Raw genomic sequence first — 23,651 nt, forward strand, 5'->3', positions numbered from 1 at the left:
GTTCAGGCTAGCAACACAGAACGTCAGTCAGTAAGACCTCAGTTAGCAGACTGACTTCCAGCTTTCCACTGGCATGTAGGCGTCGAATTTGGATGGAGGCACCTTCGATTTGCCAACCGTCTCTGCTCCTGAACCGCCCGAATGTGACATCTCCATTTATCCCTCTGGTTAAAGAGTGCCAACATTTTCTATGAAAACAGCCCCCCGTGAAGCAAACTGATCATCTGGAATGCCTGGAACCCACCGTGCGAACTGAGGGCCACGGGCTTCAAGTAGACCATATCCACCCGTGGATTGATGGCTATTCTACATTAAGACAGCCAATGACTGCAAGCATGGCATATAGAAGAAATGTTTTGTGTAGGGGGAGTGAGTGCTTCAGTCCTGCCTGAGTGAGAGTGTCAGCGTTTTAAGGGAGAGAACCTGATGCTGGATTTTCACTGTAGCTGAGCCCTAAATTAGTATTTCGTGTGCCGGTCCTCGTGTGGCTGAACTTCCACAGTGTATGAAAGGGTTGTCATAGGTTATTTATTTATTTATTTTTTTTTGGTTCTTTTTTTCGTAGCTGGGGACCGAACCCAGGGCCTTGCGCTTCCTAGGTAAGCGCTCTACCACTGAGCTAAATCCCCAGCCCCTGTCATAAGTTATTTAAACCTCATTTTATTTATTGAAGCAAACCGTGAGACTACACGTAAGTGTTCAAGTCCAGTGAAACACAATGGTGAGGGAGGTGGTGGCCGGTGAAGGGGCTCTGTGGGCATGGAAAGCAGATTCCTGGGTAGCTGAGAGAGGAGCAGAGGACAGGCAGAGACTGAGAGGGGTCTCAAAGATGGAGTCGCCAATGCGCATTCCTTCCTTCACCCCCTTTCTTGCAATCAGTTTAGCTGTGCCCAACCCTACTCTCTCTAGTATAACCCCCGTGAGAGTTCAATTGCAAGAAGTCATTTTCAATTATTGAGAATTCATTATCCTTTATAACAGATGATAGTTTAGGCAGAGCCAACCAAAATGCCCCACGTCTGTATCTTTTTCCATGAACGGACTGGTGTGCACGAATGTTCATTCTCCGATTTACTTGCGAGATCGACTTTTTAACGTCTGCCTTCAGAAGACACGGTTTCTAGGCGGTCCTGGGATTCATCATCATAGCGGGCCCAGCTATTGGCATCTGAGTCAGTTAAGATATGCCATCAATATTAGATGCTCGCATGAAGGTTAGCAGCCCCTTTCTGAGACCAGGTTGTGGTAGCAGGGTCTCTGCAGGATGATCAAGATATGATAGATTATTTAAATGTCTCCTCTTCCCCACCTCCTTCTTATAAACATACACTGCACTGGGCACTGAAGAAACAAGGAAATGCCTCTCACACACAGGCAGGACAGTTTCTTTCACAGAGTTAAAGCTTGGGAAACAGCGCAACCGTAAGTGGTTCTGCTTCTGCACAGCATTTTTTTTATTGAATATTTTTTATTTACATTTCAAATGTTATTCCCTTTACTGCTTTTCCTATCTCATCCTCCCCCTTCTTCTATGAGGGTGTTCCCCCTCTCAAACCACCCCCCCTTCCCACCCTCCCTGACATTCCCCTACACTGGTGGGTATAGCTTTGGCAGGACCAAGGCCTTCTCCTCCCGTTGGTGCCCAGCAAGGCCGTCCTCTGCTACATACGCAGCTGGAGCCATAGGTCTGTCCATGTGTAGTCTTTGAGTAGCAGTTTAGTCCCTGGGAGCTCTGGTTGGTTGGTATTGTTGTTCTTATGGGGTTGCAAGCCCCTTCAGCTCCTTTAATCCTTTCTCTAACTCCTCCAACGAGGACCCCCGTTCTCAGTTCAATGGTTGGCTGCTAGCATTCTATGAAGCATTTTTAGATGGGTTCTGTAGAACACTATGAGCCCTCTGCTTTAAGGTACCAGATTTCCTGGCATCCTCACACTTAGAAAAATTATTGAGCAACTGAAAAGAGACCATTGGTGCTTTCCACATTAAAAATTAAAACAAACTATCAAATTTTATACATACAATTCACTGAAAAAAAAAAAAAACAAACCAAAAAACCATGAAGCTCACTTCAGGCTAGGGTGAATGACACCATCTGCTTTTTTAATGGAATGGAAACCACCTGAAAAAAATGGAAAAACACGGGCTGTTCCACGTTTCCTGCAAATCTGTTTAATGACTAGTTTAACCAAAGCCAGTGGAGTCTTCTTGACACAGTAATCGGCTGTGACAGCCACGTGCTGTCTTCTTGTTGTCACCTATGCTGTCTCTGGGAGGTGCACACTTGCGGGAGGGGGAGCATGACAACGGTGAGTCCTGAATTCAGAAGGCGTGGCTTGGAATAGTTTGGGTGACCCCTGAGAATGTCTTAGGGTTCTAGGGCATCAGGCCACTGCGTTCACAAAGGAGCAAGCACTCCACTGAAACTGTGAACATGGTTGTTATAGTCTCCACTTGGACTGTCCCCCAAAGGTGTGTGTGGTAAAGCCCAAGCCTTCCTCTTTCTTCATGGCCATCGAATGAGTTCTTTTGCTTCTGTGCTTGCCCCTGCCGTGAGGTACTCTCACAGGCATGAAGCTGAAAGGCTCATCCATCAGAGGCGGAGACCTCCCAAACTGTGAGTCAAATATTAACTCGTTCTCTTTGTACACGAACAGTATCGTTGACTGTGGTGGCAGATGGTGGACTAGCAATATTTTTGGTAGTACCAAAGTTAGAAAGGCAGTTTCTGGGAAGAGGAACAGAATGTACGAGGAGCAGAGGTGCGTTTGGAATTCAGAAGTATAGTCTGTGTGACCTATGCAGAAGGAGACAACAGTGAGGGCCCTGGCTGTGGAGAAAAAGTGAATCCGGGTGGAGGGAGCCTGGAGGAATGGGCTGTGAAGGACCTGGGTCTGTTTTAATAGATGTTGTACTGCTCTGGTTTTCTGACTAAGTTTAGGAAAATCATTCTGGCAACGATGGAGTTGTGGGGTGTGTGTGTGTGTGTGTGTGTGTGTGTGTGTGTGTGTGTGTGTGTGTGTGTAAGCATTCCCAGGAGAAGAAGACTGAATCCAGAGGGAAAGAGTGTGGAGAGGGCCAAGTAGGTGAGAAAGCCTCTGTGTTTCAGGTTGATTCAGAGCTGGAAGTCACGGTGAGAACAACTGGCTTCCTCATGACTTCCTTCTACGCTCAGCCAGTCTTGCTCAGCCGCCACAGGCTGGTTCTGGGGCTTTGGATTCTCTCTATACACCATGTAGAATTGGACTGTTTGCCCATGTGTGTCACAGGAGTGTGTGCAATGATTAATAAGCTCTTTGACAGAAAGTCACTTTATTAAACGAAGCCATCAATAATAAAAATGCAAATGTTTGCCAGGTGCTTTTGCTCCCGTGTTGAAGGCTGCTGTGTAAACATGGGACTGTTGCCGCTGTTGATAACGGTAGTCATTACCACAGAATGCCTACACAGCAGTCTGGGCTTTAGTCATTTCTAGAGGGAAGATGGAGCCAAGAGTGAATGTCCACTGCTTTCTGTTTATTGGGATGCTTTCTGGTTGGCAAGGAGTTGCCCAGTTAGTAGAGGCCGCGTTTCCATAGTGTTTAAGCTTCAATGTATCGGATTATTGTGAGGTGTTCCATACCTACCACACATGTGCCCTGACTCTCCCCGTGTACAGGAAGAGTGACATTGTTGTGTCCCATGTTCTCGTCACTGTGGCTTGGGTCCATTAATTTAACCTACTGTGCACAGCATGCGGGTCAAGTCTGTAAAGCCCGGAGCTAGTCTGTTACCTTAATTCCCATCACTTTAAGAGATCCCGGTGATGCCATAACCTATGATGCTCTCAGAGTTGTAATAATGAGCACAATGTCCGCACCACTCACTGTGCTGCTTCTCAGCGCGACCCAGGGGTTGCGTTATTACTCATGTCATCGAGATGTTTCCCTCTTTTCCCACAATCTTATTTGTGTGTGTGTGTGTGTGCACATGCGTGCGTGCATGTGTGAGAGGGTGTGTATATGTCAGTGCACATTTGTGTGCATGTATGTGTGCATGTTTGTGTATGTGTGCATGCATATATGTGTACATGTATGTATGTGTACATGTTTGTGTGTGCATGTGTATGTGTGTGTACATGTGTGTTTTTGTGTGTGCATGTACATGTGTGTATGTGTGCATATGTATGTGCACGTGTTTCGTGTGTGCATGTGTGTGTGTATGTATGTATGTATGAATTCTGTATTAATTAGTCAGTAGTTAATTCAGGACCTCATGACTGGACATCAGCATTCTGAAGAATCCATGCAGATTCTTAAAGTTTATTTATCTTTTCATGTATTCTGATTGCCCCCCCCCCCAAATTATCCAGTAAGGGCAAATACTTGTTTCTGCCACGAATATAGAGGGCCCAGTAACTTTGTTCCATTAACCAGATATCCTTCCTATAGAACGTCTTCACAAAATTGCCCCATGAAGAAAATTTGCTTATACCTTCTTCCAAAAACTATTCTATTCGTTATTTGAGAATTTCACACCAGATTAGATAGTCACCTCCCTAACTCCTCCCAGATTCCCCAGCTCCTTACCCACCCAACCTTGCTTTCTTTTTCCCTGTTTTTAAAAACCCATTGAGTCCAATCTGTAATGCCCAACTGCTTCTCCGGATGGAGCGTTCACCTATGTTTATTTTCATTTTTTTTCTTTTCTTTTTCTTAGAGCTGGGGACTGAACCCAGGGCCTTGCGCTTGCTAGGCAAGTGCTCTACCACTGAGCTAAATCCCCTCACCTATGTTTAAAACAAAGGCTAATTCTTGTTCTTCTAGCAGCTATCAACTGCCTGGATCCTCAGCTGGTGAGGAAACCTTATGTTTTGAGTCCTGTAATTTTCTTTTTGAAGATCCATAGCAGAATTCGTCTTCACATTGGTCTGGTTTCTCTAAAATGTCAGAAGGACCTTCTTATGCAATGACTGGTCCAGCTAGCTCTCCGTGGGACATACACCACATCCTTCGTATGTGACATGGAGGGTTGGTGGGGCTAGGCTTCCAGCAACCTTAGTTCTGCTTACCAAGCCAAGGTTCATTTTTTCTAATCTGCCCAACGACCATAAGAGTTGACAAATTCTGTCAGTGAACGTCCTAACTGAGCACCCTGTCGGTTATTAGCCACTAAGCACTGAGAAGTGATATTCTTACATTCTTGTGGGTTTTGGCTAAATACATCCTTGACAGATTCTCCTCTCCGTAGCAGCTGGGTGGTGAGTGACTACCATTGTGTAATCTCTAACTTTTTGGGGAAAAAAAGAAGGTTTGCTTCCTACGAAAAGTTGACCCCTCTCTGTTAATAGTAAACCAAATCCTTTTCAAATGATCTGAGATGGGTTAAAAATGGCTACTGGAAGCAGCTGCTAGTGAGGGTGGCAAGATGATGCAAATCAGAAACATTAGCATTTCATCAGCTCCTTCCTCCAAGGTTCCTGCATTCAGCAGTTCTCTTAGTCATGCTGGCTCAGAGACTCGGAGGTGAACCTGGAGGAGGGAGTGCTCGCTCTCAGTAAATTGTGCTCCTTTGTCTCTGGTAGGAGTTCATAGAGGTCGGAATCCAGGACCTCACTTTCATTTACCTTTTTGTATGATGTGAACATATCTCGACCACATTCTAGATGTGTAATCCTGGCCATGTTACCTAACATTTCACTCTCCTTTTCTTTTTCTGTTTTATTTGTTAAGTAGGAACATGAATTGTACCGCTTTCATAAAGGTGGCTGTGAGAATCAATTGAAGAAAGAGATAATGAAGTTTTAGGATAATGCTTGCTGAAGAGAAACGATTTGAAACTTAAGGTCGTGTATTTTCATAGATCTGAGATAGTATGGTGGTTGCCAGTTTGGGTCTGGAGTAAGACTTGATTACTGTTGAAATCTCAACCTTCCCAATGCTGCCACCCTTTAAAACAGTAGTTACTCATATTGTCATGACCCCCAACCATGAAATTATTTTCGTTGCTACTCCGTAACTCTAATTTTGCTAGTTACGGATTGTAATGCAAATATCTGATAGGCAAATGGTCTTAGGTGACCCCCATGAAAGGGTCGTTCCAGCCCAAGGGGGCTGTGGGCTACAGGTTGAGAACCACTGGTCTAAAGCATTGACTGCCTTGGAAATCCACTGTCCTTTGTCATCTTTCTGTACAATTGGAAATAATTTTACAAACAGCAGTAAGTGTCTTCTTCACAGCCTTCATAGGAGGAAGAGGTGGAGAGCGCTCGGTCTAATTTCTCATGGAATTAGATAATTTCGGAATCCTGATGACTGATTGTTACGGAGTAGTTAGGAAAACAAATGCTTACAGAAGTCACTGTGGGCCAGGAGATAACAGAGTATATCCTGCATGTGACCTCATTTGTGTCACAAGTCCTTGCATGCTTGAGTCTAGGAGCTCTAACTTGGGGCGATGAAGGAAAGAGAAAGGACAGACATGTGGACACAGAAGAGATGGGGTTGGGTGGTCTGGACTCTCAGATGGAGAAGCCCCCAGCACCCTTGAAGCGCCCAGTGTTTATCATACACAGTTGAACAGGGGCATGGGGTTATGGCATGGAGCTGAACAAGGAGACAGGGCTGTGTATATAGTCAAACAAGGAAATAGGTTAGTTAATCTTAACAGTGTGTGCAGGACCACAGTCTTCTACCATCCAAGGGGAGGAAGCTAATGTAGGCATTTTCTGCACACACTGCCAACATTTGCACTTGCTCCTGAGGAAGGCTTTGCTATCCTGAGCCTCACCTGGGGAAGCCTTTGTCACTTCCATGGATCTGAGGTACAGGGCTCCTTGATGTGGCCCATGACACTAGCATATACTTGCTCAGGGATTCCTTTGCACCCCACAATCTCTCACAGATCTTCTTTAAGATCAGGGTGCTGTTGCTGCCCCTCTCTCTGAAGTCCAGTGCCCTGCCTGTGGTGGCATAGTGCCCACCTTGTCTTGATTTTACAGATGAGTCAGTTTAGGCACAGAAGAAGGGAAGGTCCAAAACAATGGGGATGGTGATAGAAAAGGATTCATGCTGCTTTGCTCAATGAAGAGAATGACCAGATCTGGCTGTAATATTTGCAGAACGTAACTTGACTGTTGGGCTAATGACCAAGGCTTTGGTTGTGTCCTGTCCTCTTCTAGTCCCTAACGCAGGAGTAGAGAGTAGTTACCAACCTTTAAAATGAAGAGTCCCTACTAACACTGAAGAACTGAAACGGAGAGGCACGTGTCTGTGGTAGGGAATGCTCCAGCTTTCTTCCAAGACAAAAAGCTGGTGTAGGAGAAAGGGTAGGACCAGGGCTTGAACCGTCTGTTAAGGGCGACTCTTTAGCTTCAATCCCTTCTCCTCTTTCCTGCTGCTCCCCGTAGTCACCGTAAGACCTAAGATGCTAGGCAGTTGGACAGGCTTTGATCATAGATGTCTTCTTCCTGGGGCTCCTTCTATCCCAAAATAGGGTGGTACCCCATCCAAACACATAGAGGGCCCTGCTTAGAGGTGCTGAAAGTCAGAATCAGTTTCTTAAGGTTATCTCTTTCCACTTTTACATGGATTCCAGGCTGGAACTCAGGTAACCAGGCTTCGTCTGTAGGAGCATTTACCAGATTAGCCATACCCACATGCCTGGCAACAGTTTTAAACCGTATTTGTTTATTTAATATTTATTGATATACGTATGACTGTTTTGCTTGCATGTGGGTGCCTGGTACTATGGTGGAGGTCAGAAGTGGTCAACAAATCACCCGGAAGTCGAGTTACACCTGGTTTTGAGCTGCTGTGTGAGTGATGGGAATCGAACCCTTGTCTTCAGCGAGAGCAGTGACTCTTAAGCTCTCAGTCTTTTCCCTAGCCCCCAGCCAACATTTTTTAAGCCTTAGTTTCTTTATCTAGGAAATGGGTGTGCAAAACATACCTCAGAATGGTTGCGATGATTTTGTGCAAAACATTCACGGTGTCTTCCTGGAGCAGAGAATTAAATTTCATTATTACTATTACAGCATTAGCACTCTGAAAAACATTGGTTTGATGTGGGTGATTATGGAGCAGTTTCATTACAGCAGTAACAACAGAAACTCAGTTCTAATCATGGCAGGTGCTCTGGGGTATTTTTTCAATATAATAAAGTAAACTGATTTCAGTTTTATTCTCATTAATGTGGGTGCTCCTGGGTGAATCCTAGGCATGGGGAGATAGAACTGCGTAGCCCAGAAGCACAAAGGAAAGACAGGTGTCTATAAATGTAGTCTGCTGTTTATTTGTACGAGTGAAATAAGGTGTGTGGCTGTGCTTTGAAATGTGTGTGTCTCTGTAGACCGAAGATAGTGTTTTGAAACTATCAAATAGGAAATCCAAAGAGAAGAGAAAGTTTCATCATGGAAGATGTGGAGAACAGGAAGGTTTTGGATTGGATTGGAGGAACCTGGAAGTTGAGGTGGAAAGGTAGAAAAAGAAAGATATTGAAAAAACCCCATATATTCTTAGAATAAAGTCTTATGGTATTGGGAGTATCTGGTATTTATAGAGGAAAACAATGAGGCCCCAAGTGCTCATGGAGGATTCTGAATGACACTCAGTGTCTTAGGGTTTCTATTGCTATGAAGAGACACCATGACCATGGCAAGTCTTATAAAAGAAAACGTGTAATTGGGTCCCGATTACAGGTTCGGAGGTTGAGTTCATTATCACGGCAGCAAGCATGGGAGCGTAGGGCAGACACTGTGTAGCAAACACAGCGAGGAGGAGAGGAGCTGAGAGTTCTACACCTGGATCTGCAGGCACTAGGAAGATAGAGTGAGCCCCTAGGCCCGGCTTGAGCTTCTGAAATCTCAAAGCATGCCCCAACTGAACACCTCCTCCAACAAGGCGGAACCTACTCTCACAAGGCCACGCCCCCAATGATGCCGCTCCCTGTGAACCCATGGCGGCCATTTTCTTTTCTTTTTTTTTTTTTTTACTGTGGTATTGTTATTTTTTTTTTGTTACTACTGTACTTTATTGTGTTCAACCAAATCACCATGTTACAAAAATAGCAAGCTGCCATAATAAAAAATAAGGCTCCTCTATCCAGCACCAGATAGCATCATTTTACTTTCAAGCCTAGAAATTGCACACTTGTATATAAACCAACCGAAGATGAGGATTGAGAGTTCATCTTGGTGGATTTTTCCTTTGATGAATATGAAGTGTCCTTCCTTATCTTTTTTGATGACTTTTAATTGAAAATTGATTTTATTTGATATTAGAATGGCTACTCCAGCTTGCTTCTTCTGACCATTTGCTTGGAAAGTTGTTTTCCAGCCTTTCACTCTGAGGTAGTGTCTGTCTTTGTCTCTGAGGTGTGTTTCCTGTAGGCAGCAGAATGCAGGGTCCTCATTGCGTATCCAGTTTGTTAATCTATGTCTTTTTATTGGGGAGTTGAGGCCATTGATGTTGAGAGATATTAAGGAATAGTGATTATTGCTTCCTGTTATATTCATATTTGGATGTGAGGTTATGTTTGTGTGCTTTTCTTCTCTTTGTTTTGTTGCCAAGATGATTAGTTTCTTGCTTCTTCGAGGGTATAGCTTGCCTCCTTATGTTGGGCTTTGCCATTTATTATCCTTTGTAGGGCTGGATTTGTAGAAAGATATTGTGTAAATTTGGTTTTGTCATGGAATATCTTGGTTTCTCCATCTATGTTAATTGAGAGTTTTGCAGGATACAGTAACCTGGGCTGGCATTTGTGTTCTCTTAGGGTCTGTATGACATCTGTCCAGGATCTTCTGGCCTTCATAGTTTCTGGCGAAAAGTCTGGTGTGATTCTGATAGGTCTGCCTTTATATGTTACTTGACCTTTTTCCCTTACTGCTTTTAATATTCTTTCTTTATTTTGTGCGTTTGGTGTTTTGACAATTATGTGATGGGAGGTGTTTCTTTTCTGGTCCAATCTATTTGGAGTTCTGTAGGCTTCTTGTATGCCTATGGGTATCTCTTTTTTTAGGTTAGGGAAGTTTTCTTCTATGATTTTGTTGAAGATATTTACTGGTCCTTTGAGCTGGGAGTCTTCACTCTCTTCTATACCTATTATCCTTAGGTTTGATCTTCTCATTGAGTCCTGGATTTCCTGTATGTTTTGGACCAGTAGCTTTTTCTGCTTTACATTATCTTTGACAGTTGAGTCAATGATTTCTATGGAATCTTCTGCTCCCGAGATTCTCTCTTCCATCTCTTGTATTCTGTTGGTGAAGCTTGTATCTACAGCTCCTTGTCTTTTCTTTTGATTTTCTATGTCCAAGTTTGTTTCCATGTGTTCTTTCTTGATTGCTTCTATTTCCATTTTTAATTCCTTCAACTGTTTGATTGTGTTTTCCTGGAATTCTTTCAGGCATTTTTTCGATTCCTCTCTGTAGGCTTCTACTTGTTCTCTAAGGGAGTTCTTTATGTCTTTCTTGAAGTCCTCCAGCATCATGATCAAATATGATTTTGAAACTAGATCTTGCTTTTCTGGTGTGTTTGGATATTCCATATTTGCTTTGGTGGGAGAATTGGGCTCCGATGATGCCATGTAGTCTTGGTTTCTGTTGCTTGGGTTCCTGTGCTTGCCTCTCGCCATCAGATTATCTCTAGTGTTACTTTGTTCTGCTATTTCTGACCGTGGCTAGACTGTCCTATAAGCCTGTGTATCAGGAGTGCTGTAGACCTGTTTTCCTGTTTTCTTTCAGCCAGTTATGGGGACAGAGTGTTCTGCTTTCGGGCGTGTAGTTTTTCCTCTCTACAGGTCTTCAGCTGTTCCTGTGGGCCTGTGTCTTGAGTTCACCAGGCAGGTTTCTTGCAGGGGAGAAGTTGGTCCTACCTGTGGTTCCAAGGCTCAAGTTTGCTCGTGGGGTACTGCCTAACCCAACCGGGAAGCAACCGGGAAGATCTGCGCCGCTCTTTCCGGGAGCCTCCGTGCACCAGGGTTCCAGATGACGTTTGGTGTTTTCCTCTGGTGTCTGGATGTGCGCAGAGTGCAGTCTCTTCTGGTTTCCCAGGCGTGTCTGCCTCTCTGAAGGTTCAGCTCTCCCTCCCACGGGATTTGGGTGCAGAGAACTGTTTATCCGGTCTGTTTCCTTCAGGTTCCGGCAGTGTCTCAGGCGCAGGGGTCCTGCCGTTCCCGGGCCGTCCCCTACGGGAACCCAGAGGCCTTATACAGTTGCCCCTTGGGCCAGGGATGTGGGCAGGGGTGGGCAGTGTTGGTGGTCTCCTCCGCTCTGCAGCCTCAGGAGTGCCCACCTGATCAGGCGGTGAGGTCTCTCTCCCACGGGGTTTGGGAGCAGAGAGCTGCTGCGGGCCGGGATCCGCGGGTGTGGGACTTCCGGCGGCCATTTTCATTCAGACCACCATAATACTCTGTCTGCCTTCTTACCCCAGCTTCAGTGTTCACCTTTCTGGGAACTAGCAACCTTTTTACTTCCGGTGTGTGGCATAGCAGGGGCGGATTGATTGAATCTCCCCGTCCCTGCTTTTGACCAGGCATTAATGAAGTAACTATTTGTTCTCATGTATTTTCCTATGTATACTCTAATCATTCCAAGTCTACCACGTTAGGGGCCTAAACCTTCCAGCACTTTCTATTTCTCCATTCTCCCTCTGTGAGTAGTCAGTTTGTCCTTCACGATATCTGAAACCAGAAGACATCTGCATAGGTCAGTGTGGATAGAAATCTTGGGAGTTTCTAAGGAGGCCATATGAAGAGATTTCGTCAAGACAGATGTTCAAGGTGATGTCATTAGTGTGATAAGCCATTTCCAGGTTGAATCTATGGTAATAATTTTTAGTGTCTTAAAATGTGCCATGCAAAGTGTGGGTAAGTGAGCAGCACAGATTTTATTTATTCATTCAATGACAATTTACTACACTCCACTCCTTTCACTGAACACAGTAACAGAGGTGATGATTTCGAAATAACTTCATAAAGCTGGCGTCATGGGGGAAAGAGACTGATAAACTGGGTCAGTGGGTAAAATATGTTGCATATTATAACGCCAGAATGATTAGAGAGAACATCAGACAAGAATATAAAGGAAGGAATATATAGGGTTACAGTTGTAGGTGACAGGAACCCTGCTCCTCTCTGGATGTCACCGAGTAAAGCCCTCATCTGAGCTCCTCCCCCATAACCTTAGAGGTACGTGTTTCTTCTCCATAGATATCTGTGTCTTCCAAAAGTACATGACTGAAAAAATTAGAAAGCACTTTGAGGATAATTGAGCCTTTATTAAAGGTATTAATATTAAACAAAACTTTCAAGAATCACTTGGTAGAAAAAAGTGGAGTTTTCAGACTTAAGGTAAAAATTGAATTCTGTAAAATATCAGGTCTCTAGCAGGTAAGACCAGCTCTGGAGTTAGTCAGAGTGGGTTCCTCAACAACAGCAAGATAAAAGAAACAATTTAACCCTCTAAACTTATTTCTCTCCTATAAAATTGATTCTGCCCTTACTTAAAGATGATATGACATTAATTTATAGAAGCACTTTCTTGTCCTAGTTATTTTCTAAAGGTTACTGTGTGACATTTTCTTGTCTGCCCATCTTTTACTTGACCTCACACTGATTTGAACACAAATTACACTTTTCTTTTTAGATTAAAAAAAAATCTTTTGATTGTGCTATGTGTTCCTCTGACTTATTTCGAGTTCAGGGGCACATTTCTGATGTTGCATGAGCAGTGGACATTTCTGAGCAGTAGAGTTGTTTGATCCTTTTGTTCTGAGGAGGAGAGAAGAGTAAGGAATGGAGGAAGGAGCAGGAAGTGAGAGAGGACAAGACGATAAAGAGCTGCTGGGAGTGTGGCTCATGCCTGCAATCTCAGTACTTAGGAAGCTGAGGCAGGAGGATTGCAATGAACTCAAGGACAGCCTGAGCTGCACGGAGAGAAGCCTGTCTCAAAAATCGAAAACAAAACAACAAACAAAAAGACAAAACTGAAACAAAGCAAGAGTAGCCATCATTTTACTTTCAAATTTCTGGTTTTTTTTCTAGTATATCTACTTTTTATAATTACCTGACATTTTAAAGTATTAGCATTTTTGGACAGACTTAGTAACTTTAATAAATGATTAATTGTATTGACTATGCACATGAACGGGTGTCTTTGTGTGGGCACCCATAGTCAAAGAGGGCACTGGCACCCCTGGAGCTGGTGTTATAGGTAGTTATGAGCCAAATGATGAAATGGGAGACAAACTGGGGTCTTCTTCAAAAGCAGTTAAATGTTCTTAACCCCGAGCCTTTCTCTAGCCCCTTATGTTAAACTTAAAAAATATTGTGATGTTTGTCTACTAGTATCTTGTATGTGTACTGCTAGCTTCCAAAAGATCTTAATGGTCTTCTTGTTTGAGTTCACTGTCTGCCATGTGCATAATGGAATGTTAATATTCGATAGTGAAATAAAACAAATCATAATGGGAATCATTTATCAGTTTAATGGCCTTCCCGTGGCCTGAGAAAAGCTTTGGAAATGACACGGGGCTTCAGGGTTGCTATGTAGTGATGATGTCAGCTACCAGATCCCTCAAAGAACAGAGATGGTGACTGTTGACCTGAGTTTTCTCCTCTCTTCCGTTGGGCTCCTTGCTCTTGGCACTGAGGACATTTCTTTGTGTGTGGATTTTATACATATCCCTATGTTTTGAATATCTCTTATTCTAGACATTTGGAATAGGCTTCACTCTAATATAATTTAGGGAAGAAATCAGACATTTTCCTTCTTAGCCATTATCACAGTTTACTATTATATAGTTATTTGTATATTTGCTTTCAATGTTTGAAAGTAAGTGCTTTTGGGAGACAAAAATATTTTTTCTATAAGCATGAGCGAAGGATACAGCACCCGGGCTATGTGGCAGAGAAAATCGCACTGGGAAAAGATGGCGGAGTAGGAATGTCTTGTGAATAAAGATCTGTATTCACAAGATGGGAGGAAGTTGGTGGAGTGGGAGGAAGCCCTGGGGTGAGGAGGAAGCATGTTCACCGTGAGAGAGCTTTGGAGAGCTGAAGACTGTGCCAGAGCTAAAGATAGGATGAGGTTTAAGGCGTGAGCAAGGCCAGAGTTCAAGATGAAGTTTGTGGGTCATACTCATGAAGACATGACTGAATTTTAAGCAAAGGACAGGAGACATGACTGGATTGAGCATTTGTAAAATGCGAGCTTTGCTCTACGAAAAATCCTTAAAGCATACTGGCAGCGAAGGACTCAGTGAGGCAGTCAGCGACAGTCGTGGTGGTGGCCTGGATGGTGCTGTGTCAGGAAGAGGGGAAGGGGCTCTGTTGAAGATATAGCCAGACAGTAGGTAGAGTCTATAGGACCCAATCACATTGGAAGATGGGAGGGTGACAGTAAGGTGTGATTCCTGGCCCGGAGTGCATCACGGTGGCACTTTTTCAGAGAAAGGAAAGACTGGTGAGGGAACGAGCTTGGCAGGAAAGTAGTATATCAGCTAGATATGTGTTGAATTTGAGGTGACTAGTGGGCAATGTATGTATTCGAAGTTTAAGGTGTGAGCCTGAGGTTGTATTTAAGCCTGTCGCTGGAAAGGAAGATACATTCTAGAAACAGACCTCAATGGTCTCCAACAAAGGAGTAACCTGGGAAATAGGAAAATAATACAATGTTGCAAGCCGAGGTGTATAAACTACTCATGCTGTTTCTTTTGAATGTATTGGATACTTTTAACCCTCTTTATGGATTGATGCTGTTGCTTTTCTCGATTCTACGGTTGAAACCACCCCAGTCCTTGGAGAGTGGCTTACAGTGTGTTACACATCCAGCACAGTGCAGAGCTAAGACATGTCTAGGAGGTCTGGCTTCAGACCCACACTGCAGGGAGAGACACTATCCAGAGACTCTGGGCAGACTTTTGTCCGTAGTGTTGCTGCCTGCAGGTCAAGGGAGCTCAAGGTAGAGAGTGGTCCATTGTTTGAGCGACATGGATTAGTCACAAGGACATGTTTGCTGTCGTGGTGCTCTAGGATAGACTGCAGCGCATACTTGGAGATACTCACAAAAGTGTGAGTCTAGAGGTTTGTCTGTGAGGGTGGGAGAGAGGACTTAGGGGGTTCTCTGTTCTTCAGGAAAGAAAACAAAAATCCTTCAAAGTACTTGATGTACACGTGGAGAAGAGGGTTCCCGCTCCATTAAAAGTCCCTGGAGCCACATGATGATTTCTTGCTTGTCATGCCCGTCAGTCTGAAAGTACTACATTTGGATTCAAAATCTGTAGCCATAAAAACACTGGTATGCTGCTTATTTGTGGAGAGCTCTGAACAGGTACGTTATAAACTGTAACCAGACACAAATAGACGCTCCCACCCAGCGCAGATGCTAGGCCTCTGTCAGTAAACCTTGCTCCTTTTGCTCGCTTCCACAGCTTTCTCTAAAACTGCAGATGGCAAAGCTTGCCTTGAGGCAGCCTCTTTAGAGGTGACCTCCCCTGTAACTTCAGTCAGGCTTAGCTTTGTCCAGGTTCCTCCTTTGGCTCCTCCTCCTTGCTGTGACCTCCAAATTATTAGGAGGCTCTTCTGAAAGATTATGTGTAACACTACAGTACAAACTGGCTATTTTCCTGGGGGTGGGGTGGGGGTGGTATGGTAAAGTCACAGACATCAACTCAAGCCATCCTGTGTCAGACCACAGGTTTTAGTAAAGATATTTGAACAAAGGTTTTCCTGCCTTCGAGTTTTAATTTGGTCATATTTTGGGTTTTTTTTGCATATTGCTTTAAACATATTGTGTTCCATAAGCCAAACTTTGTTATTTGGGCTAAATGAATGTCTTAGGGGAAAATGTGTGGTTAGTAATTCAGGAACTCATTCGTCATTACAGGGTGGGGGAGGGTAGCAAGAAAGCTATTGGCAAAAGACTGCACGCAGCCAATGAGCAAGGAAATTAGTGACGAGGCCAGCAGAAACCCAAGTGAAGTCAAAGACATGGAGCTGTATTAGCACTCCCGAGTGGCCTTCTGGGTATCCATGTGGCCTTGTGTGCATGCTTGTGGCCTTATGTTCATGTGCGTGGCCTTGTGTGCATGCACACAGCCTTGTGTACAGGCTCGTGGCCTTGTGGATAATCAGGCCGGCTGAGACATTTGTTGCATCTTCATTACGAAGCGTATTTCTCCAGGTTCATTGTGCGATTGATTCATGACTCTTCGTAAGAAGCACGTGGACCTCACTGTTTGCTTGAGGAAATTCCCAGGTCACTTTGCTGAATGAAAACGGGACTTTCCCAAAGCTTCAAATAGAGTTCTAGACTCATCCTAACCCATTTTGGGAGAGCACGGGTCTATTTTCCAGCAGTTGTAGAGGATGAGAGGCTACAGCTGAGTGGTCAGCATTGGCAGACTGCTGGGGGATCTCCTGCTGTGCTCTCAGGAGGTAATGGCGGAAGGGCTAGCCCACAGAATGCTGTGTGAAGCCCTGTGTATGAAGACCTTCACCCCATCCGTGAAGGAGAAACTTTCACAGCCTAATCATTTCTCTTACACGTCATCTCTAAATACCATTATATTAACAATATCTGAATGTTGCCAATGATCTGGTCAAGCCATATGGTATTTAAGCATGCTGGCACGATTCTAAACAACTGTACGTTATTTGGGAGAAGACCATGTTCTACCAATCGTACCCATTGTAAGAATAAGAACATAGGTCACTCATGATGTGAAGCAGGGCATCAGCGAAGTTAAAGGAGAGCATCAGTGAAGAGTAGTTCTCTATGAGGTTCTGTTGCAGCACGTCGTCTCTGAAGAAAACAGTCACTCTTTTTAAGCCTCAGGATGAGATAAGAATATGCTAAACAAAAACCCCCAGTGTGTTCCCTATTGGCTAAGCTCTCTTGGAATATTCCGAGTTTGTAAACTTTAATAAAAGAGATGACTTAAAGCCAGCTGGCTTATATGTTGCGCGGAATAAAAAGACTCCGAGCCCTTGTATATTATACACACTCCTGCTGCACAGTTATAGAAAGGTCCTTAACGTTGATTTAAGAACGCTGTAAGTCATGGCGCAGAGAGCAGGAGAGTTAAGCACTTGCCTGGGAGATTTAGAGTCAGGAGCGTGTGTATTTTTGGCACGTCCAGGCATATTTACACAACTGTTAGCCTCAGCGCTGGGCCCCGTTTTTCATAGGAATTTTATCTCTCCACTGAACATGGTAAACTTTTAGCTCTGTTGTTTGTTATTCCTTAATTTGCTTCCCAACCGAGAAAAGGCACAACGAATTGTTGATTTTTAGCTATTTCATCTTTTAAAAAATAATCTAGCACAACCAGACTAGCTGATAAGTATCCAGACCAGCTGATTCCAGATGCATATTACTAGAGATAACTCAGTCATCACCAAGCTCCCCCATACACACCTTCTCTCAACACTTAGGGGAAAATGTCTACCTTGCTATTAAATCTCCCACTCTGCTGCTACTGCCTTCGCTTAAATCCTTACGCCCCATGTTACTCACTTCCTAGCGGTGCGACAAAAGAATGACTCAAGATAATCAATGTAGAGGAATGAAAGGCTTCCTCTGTGTTGCAGTTTTGCTCCCAGTACAGTCTGGTGTTTTTGGGCTTGCGGCAGTTCAGGAAACCATGGGGACAGTGTGTGGCTGCCCAGAGACCACTCACCTCTTGACAACAGAAAAGGGAGACAGAGTGGGAGGTGCCAAGGTTCCCCACCCCTTTCCGGGCCACACCTCCAATGACCTCACCTACTAGGCTTTCACCTTTAGGTAGTTCGCTATCCCTTCAAAGAGCTCACAAGCCTTTACAACGGAAGCCACGTCTCCGTCTTTCCGCTAACCTCCGTTAGCTTTCTGTTGGGGTTCTGCTCAGCTGTCCCCGCTGTGTGAATGCGCCAGACACACTGCAGGGACAGCAAATCTCTAAAGTAGATAGAACCGTGGTTTTCACTTGGCTACATGCATCTGGTGAAATCCAAATTCTTTAACATAGTCACGTCACATTGTAATCCTGCCCATGTAATCTTCCGCTCCCCTGATGAGCTGTGTTCTCTTCCTTCGGGATTGAGATACTCTTTGCTTGCTACTTCTAGGCCCTGCCTGGGTGTGCGGCATTCGCTTTACGATGAAAGCAAGTCAGTAAGGGCTTTTTCCTGCTTTACCACACTTGGCAAAAGTGTCGCTCCACTTTCTGGGTCCCCATAGCTCTACAACACATCTTTATTTTAACTCTTAGCACACACTGTAACTTTGAAACAAAGGTGGGTTTTATTCTAAGGTAGATCTAATTTTCTTCTTAACAATATTCTGGAATGCTCTGTGAACATAATAAATGTTCAATTAATATTGGTCAAGAAATAAACATATTATCCTAAGTTTTTTCTGCTTTATAAATGTTTAAATATTCTTTTAATATTAGCAATTAAAGGTCTTATATCATTGCTTAAATTTTGGAAAGAATACAAGATATAATACTCTTAAAAACTTCTTAAAAACTCCATAACATTTAAATTACAACCAAAATAGTAATATCCCGATATAATTTAAGATTTTGACTTACAGCTAATCACGTGTGTTTTATCACTGTAAAGGACTTTGGCAATATTCTTTTCTCTAGAGTTCTCATTTATTAAGGGAAATAGAGGCCTTCCAGTGTGCTGGTTAAACAGGACTGACTTTTAAGTCAAACTGTCTGCCTCAAAAGGTTTTCACTCATGCCTTTTGAAACTCTTGGGGAAGTTACCCTGCCTCAGTTTCTCTTTTTTAAGTGGGGATAGTAGTGGTGATAGTTGTCATAGGTCATGCATAGATGCAAGGAGTTTGTGTAAAAGGGCCTGCACACACTGCAAGAGCAGTAAGTGTCATTAGTGGTGTCCCTACTCACAGCACTTCCTCCTCTACCTCTGCTCTCTGTGGTCCCTTCTCTCTATCACTGGTGTAGAGTACTCTTCTTTCTTAGGATGACACATGTGTCCCAGTTCAAATTTCAAGTTTAGCTGGAGATTTAGAGGTACCAAAGATTAACTAATAATTGCAATGGAGAGAAAATGACAGAGAGACAGAAAGAGAGAGGGAGAGAGAGAGAGAGAGAGAGACAGAGACAGAGACACAGAGAATGTGGGAGAACTTAAGTGAACTCAGCTTCCTTTGTTTAAAAACCCTTGTCTACTACTGGGTTGCCTCACCCAGCCTTGATATGAGGGTTAGTATCTGGTCTTACTGTAACTTGTTCTGCCATGTTTGGTTACTATTCCTGGGAGGCCTCTGCTTTACTAAAGGGAAACAGGAGGATGAGTGGATCTGGGGGAAGAGGGGAGGTGGGGACTGGGAGGAGTGGAGGAAGGAGGAAACAGTAGTCAAGATGTAATGCACGAGAAAAGAATAAATTTTTTAAAAAGTCTTTGTCCAAAACCGGCGTGCAAATCAGAATTCACCTTGCATAGTCCAATGGTTGAGTATAAGAGTTGTTAAACTATAAATGAAAACACTAAAAGATAAAAATCCTGAGATGGACAGACAGACTTTAGTATGAAGAACACACCTGCAGAGACCACATGTATGTGGCATTTGTGTGCATGTGTGTATAGAGACTTCAAAGGGATGTTCAAAGACTTTATGACGGTTCCTGATAAGGGGAGGGTAGATTTGCCACTGACGCCATTTGTGACAAAACTTATGTAAATTATACTATGTATAGCATGAATTTCCCATGTCTGTAGCAATGGAATATACTCTTCTCCCCATAGTAACGTGTTTGAATACTATATAGAAAAACGAATATTCCATTATGAAGGACATGCGGAATGAGGAATCTGAAGGCAGGTCACTACTTGATTCCAAATCTTAATGTTACTATTTACAAGTTTATGATTTGGGAATTTTAAAGACATATTTACCTTCAGACTTTTTTGGAAAATATTATTTCATATCAGCTTTGTATTGAGATAATAAATGCCTGGTTATAGTACCTGGCACAAAATAAATGGTAAATAAATATTGCCTGTTGTATTTATATGTCTTTGGTTCTGACATTAAAGTAAGCCTGAGATGTGAAGAGTCTTCTCTTGCCCCATCAGACTGAAACTGCTTCTCCAAGCCTTTCACTTCAGAGAGAGGCTGCGATATGTTCTCAGTTGGTGGTGTTTGGAATTGGCCAACAGTATGCTAAGTGTTAGCTGCTTTCCCACGGACAAGGAAATACTGCTAACAATGTCACTCAATTTCATTTTATTTTCTAAAAAATCATTTCGTTTTTTATGTGTATATGGATATGTCTGTGAATAACACGTGGGAATGATATGCAAATGCCCATAGAGGCTAGAAGAGGGTGTTGGATCCCCTGGAAGTGGAGTTACAGGCGGATGTGAGCTACCTGATGTGGATAGCCCAGGTCCTGAACTCGGGTCCTCTGTGACAACAGTGTTCTTCGTTGCCGTGCCTTCGACTTAGCCCTTTCGTTTCAACTTTTCTTCACTGATTACAAGACAAGGTCCCTCAATGTAGGCCAGGATGGCCTTGAAGAGTTACCACGCCAAGCATAATTTGAAAAATTTTAAAATTTAATTGTTTTTTTACAGTTCACGTCCTTTATTTCTTTTTGGCCATGAACTCATATGGAATGGGCTCCTGCCACTCGGGCTCCTTTCCGTTAGTCCTCACCAAGTGAGCTTCTCTGGGTGGCACAGGCTGGCGCTTCAGCTGGACCCAGGCACCCTTCTCTTCGGCTTCCTCTTCCTACTGAGGTTTTCCATCACCTGCTTCAGGAACCTGTGTCAGGTCTTAGACTCCTTGCTGTGCTCAGTCCATACATTAATTCTCTTGCCAAGAATCTTGTCCGTACCTCACCTGTTTACAATGATGCCTACGGAGTGCTGGGTGACACTGTAGACTTCCGGTTTTGCAGAGGAAGCACTTCCGGGGCGTTCCTTTCCGAACAGTGCCCATTACCTTGATGTCTGCCCTTCTTGTAGATGTGGATGTATGTGGCCAAAGAAACAAACCCGTTTCCTTAAAACCCTAGAGAACGTAGAGCAAGTGCCCCTCCGCTCTCCCTTGTGTTAGCCGTTTTGGTGAGTTACTGGAAGATGGCCGCTGTGAAGAAAGGCATGTGAATGTTTTGAAGTCTGTCAAGCCTGGCGTTATTTTTATACAGACTTTCTCAGTGTATATTTCTTTGGTGGCTCAACCCTTCCGTTCGTAAAACCAACTTGCAAAGCCTGTATAATAGCACATGGTCAAACAAAACAGTGAAATACTGTTTGTTAATTTTGTTACTGAGTTTTAGCAGCTGAAACAAAAGTCACAGATACTAAGACTTGTCCATCAAAATGACCTGATTTTCTTTCGTAACTAGATCTTTCTGAAATCTTCAGTTATTGCTTAGACTGTTACAGGGAACAGTCTGAGTAGAACGTCTGGCAGAATCCCTGTTGCCGGATCCAGCCCGGTTTGGTTCTCCTAGACACAAGACCATTAGGTGAGGGGGAGAAAGGTGAGGGCATACATAAAACACTTAGCATGTTTAGCAGCAGGTTGCCAAACACTGTTTATAATTTATTTAAGATTTGTGTCTGCCCTTGCCTGCTCAGGATTTATAGTGGATATGAAATGTGAGACCACGGAGCCTTGAGATTGTGCAGATGGATTATAAAGAAGAGAGCCGACAGGAAGTGGGCTTTTTATTACTCCTTTCCTTCCCAGCATGGCAGACATACTTCTTGTACATCTGCTGTCAAAGATGCTGTTGTCTACATCAAACACCCCTGAGATCTGAAAAGTAGTACCTTTCCCCCTTATGGCTACAATATTTTAACTTTGCAATGACTCTGGTCAGCACACTCACCACCATTGCTGACTTTGAATTCCCTGGAAGAAAGAATGGGGCTTCTTTGGGCCTAAGGGCAGGTCAGTGACAAGATGCTGTAAGGGTTTGGACTAATCACCACCTGATACAGGACCTTCGAAACACACAATAGAGCTCTGCCTTTTCTACTGAGTGTCCGAACAGGGTGATCGGCTGGGTGAGCAAGTGTGGAATTGATCCTCAGAGCACTGCCTGGTCTCTCACTTCAGGCCTGAGGAGGGCCTTCTGTGCTGCTGTCATTCAGGCTGCCCGCCTCCTCCCTGCCAATTAACTCATGGAAGGCATCTGCAAGTTCCTGCTTCCCGTTTTGTGTGTGCATAGCCTCTGAATTCTATAAATAGACGCTGCAGAATGCAAGCTAGCCTGACTAGATTATATAGTAGAATATGTCACACAGAAGAAAGGCGGTCTCCCAAGAGCCGAGAAGCTCAGGCAGAAAAAAAAAATTCTAAGGTCAAACAAATGCAATTCCCCCCCCCCCCGAATTTTAAAATTTGTAACAAACCCCTTAGAATCATTTCTTTTTAAATCACTATGACTCGAAGAATGCTGGAGTGTGCAGCGTGAACGTGTGGCTTAATTTGTGGGTTGTCATAGATCAAGATGGATAACTTTAGAGAAACAATATATTTACATTCACTGAGTTTATTCTTTGAGGATTTCATATGGGCAAACAGTGCATCTTGTCATATCCCCTTCCGAACCCCTTTAACTCCTCCCATACATTCATAGAGATACCGAAAATGGACCTAATTATTTGTTATGCGGTTCCACTAAAAAATAAACTGTGTTCCAAATGAACGCCATGTGTTCTTGTCTGGGGAAACAAAGCAAGCTTGCGGCTCATGCTGAGTGTTTAGGGAAAGCTGGCATTCATTCTTTATTAGCCCAAACTCACCGTCATCGACACCTTTCCTTATGGTAATAAGTTGCACAATGTCGGATAATTTTGGCTATTTGGATATATTTGGGCATTCAGAAACCCCATAGAAATACGAGCCACTTTTGAAAATGAGAGTAAAGCGAAGACTTTCCTTTCCATTTTTAATTAGCCTAGAGTTGAAGTGGAGATAGAGTGGAATTTTGCCAGCTTGGTCTCATTATTTCTGAAGTATAGATCAGGGGGGAAATGTGTTTTCAAATTAAACAATATGTTATCTGGAATGAACTGAGCTCTTAGCTCTCCATTTCACGACCGTGAAAGCCACCCACAGGGCAGCATAAATCTCTTATCCAAGGGCACACATGGAGCCAAGAGAGCGGGACTGTGGGTGCCATGCTTCCTAACATCACCATTGCTTATCACTTCCAGAAGCATCCTCTTAAGAGTCAAAATGTCAGCGCATGTGGTTCTGTAGCAGAGACTGAGGAGGTCTTGGGTATAGACAATGTATTTTGGAAGTCCCAACGGAGAGCAGTAGTGAGGAGAAGGGTAGATGAGTCAGGGAAGAGGCCTTTGCTCTTGGGAGTTGGGGCTTGAATCAGACATGGCTGCCTAGGCATCCCAGGATTGTTTGAGAACAGGTGTGAGGCAGACATATTTGAAGACACAGGCTGACATCCATTACAGCTTGAAAGTCCCTCCTGGGGACACTGACTCTTTTCAAGCCAACTTGTTTGAGGTTGAGTAGTGAAGGACTTAGATGTGGTCCTAACACAAAGAAACGATTGGGATGAGTTTTACTCAGCCTGGGATGAGTTAGGATGCTGGCCCAATCAACAGCGACTAAACTTGTTTGGAATTGTCCAGTGAAGCTGTATCTGAGGAGGCAGAGACGGTAACAGGAAGGCCGCCCAGGGAAG

The 23,651-nt window shown here is 43.7% G+C and overlaps 1 protein-coding gene and 1 long non-coding RNA gene across 9 annotated transcripts in view; one reads left to right on the forward strand and one right to left on the reverse strand.

Moving 5' to 3' along the window:
• Mapk10 (mitogen activated protein kinase 10) overlaps positions 1 to 23,651 on the forward strand; it is a 291,857-nt gene that overhangs the window by 14,576 nt on the left and 253,630 nt on the right. The gene's annotated exons all lie outside the window — the stretch shown is intronic.
• On the reverse strand, positions 955 to 18,243 carry LOC120096564 (uncharacterized). 2 transcript variants are annotated; one of them, XR_005493125.2, is made up of 3 exons: positions 17,750 to 18,243; positions 7,927 to 7,973; positions 955 to 1,257 (listed from the first exon to the last, which is right to left on the reverse strand). It is a non-coding gene; the product is annotated as an uncharacterized LOC120096564 (long non-coding RNA). The 2 variants fall into 2 exon arrangements; XR_005493124.2 differs by having other exon boundaries at positions 17,735 to 18,243.

The sequence above is a fragment of the Rattus norvegicus genome, chromosome 14 (genome assembly GCF_036323735.1).
Source record: "Rattus norvegicus strain BN/NHsdMcwi chromosome 14, GRCr8, whole genome shotgun sequence".
NCBI lineage: Eukaryota > Metazoa > Chordata > Mammalia > Rodentia > Muridae > Rattus > Rattus norvegicus.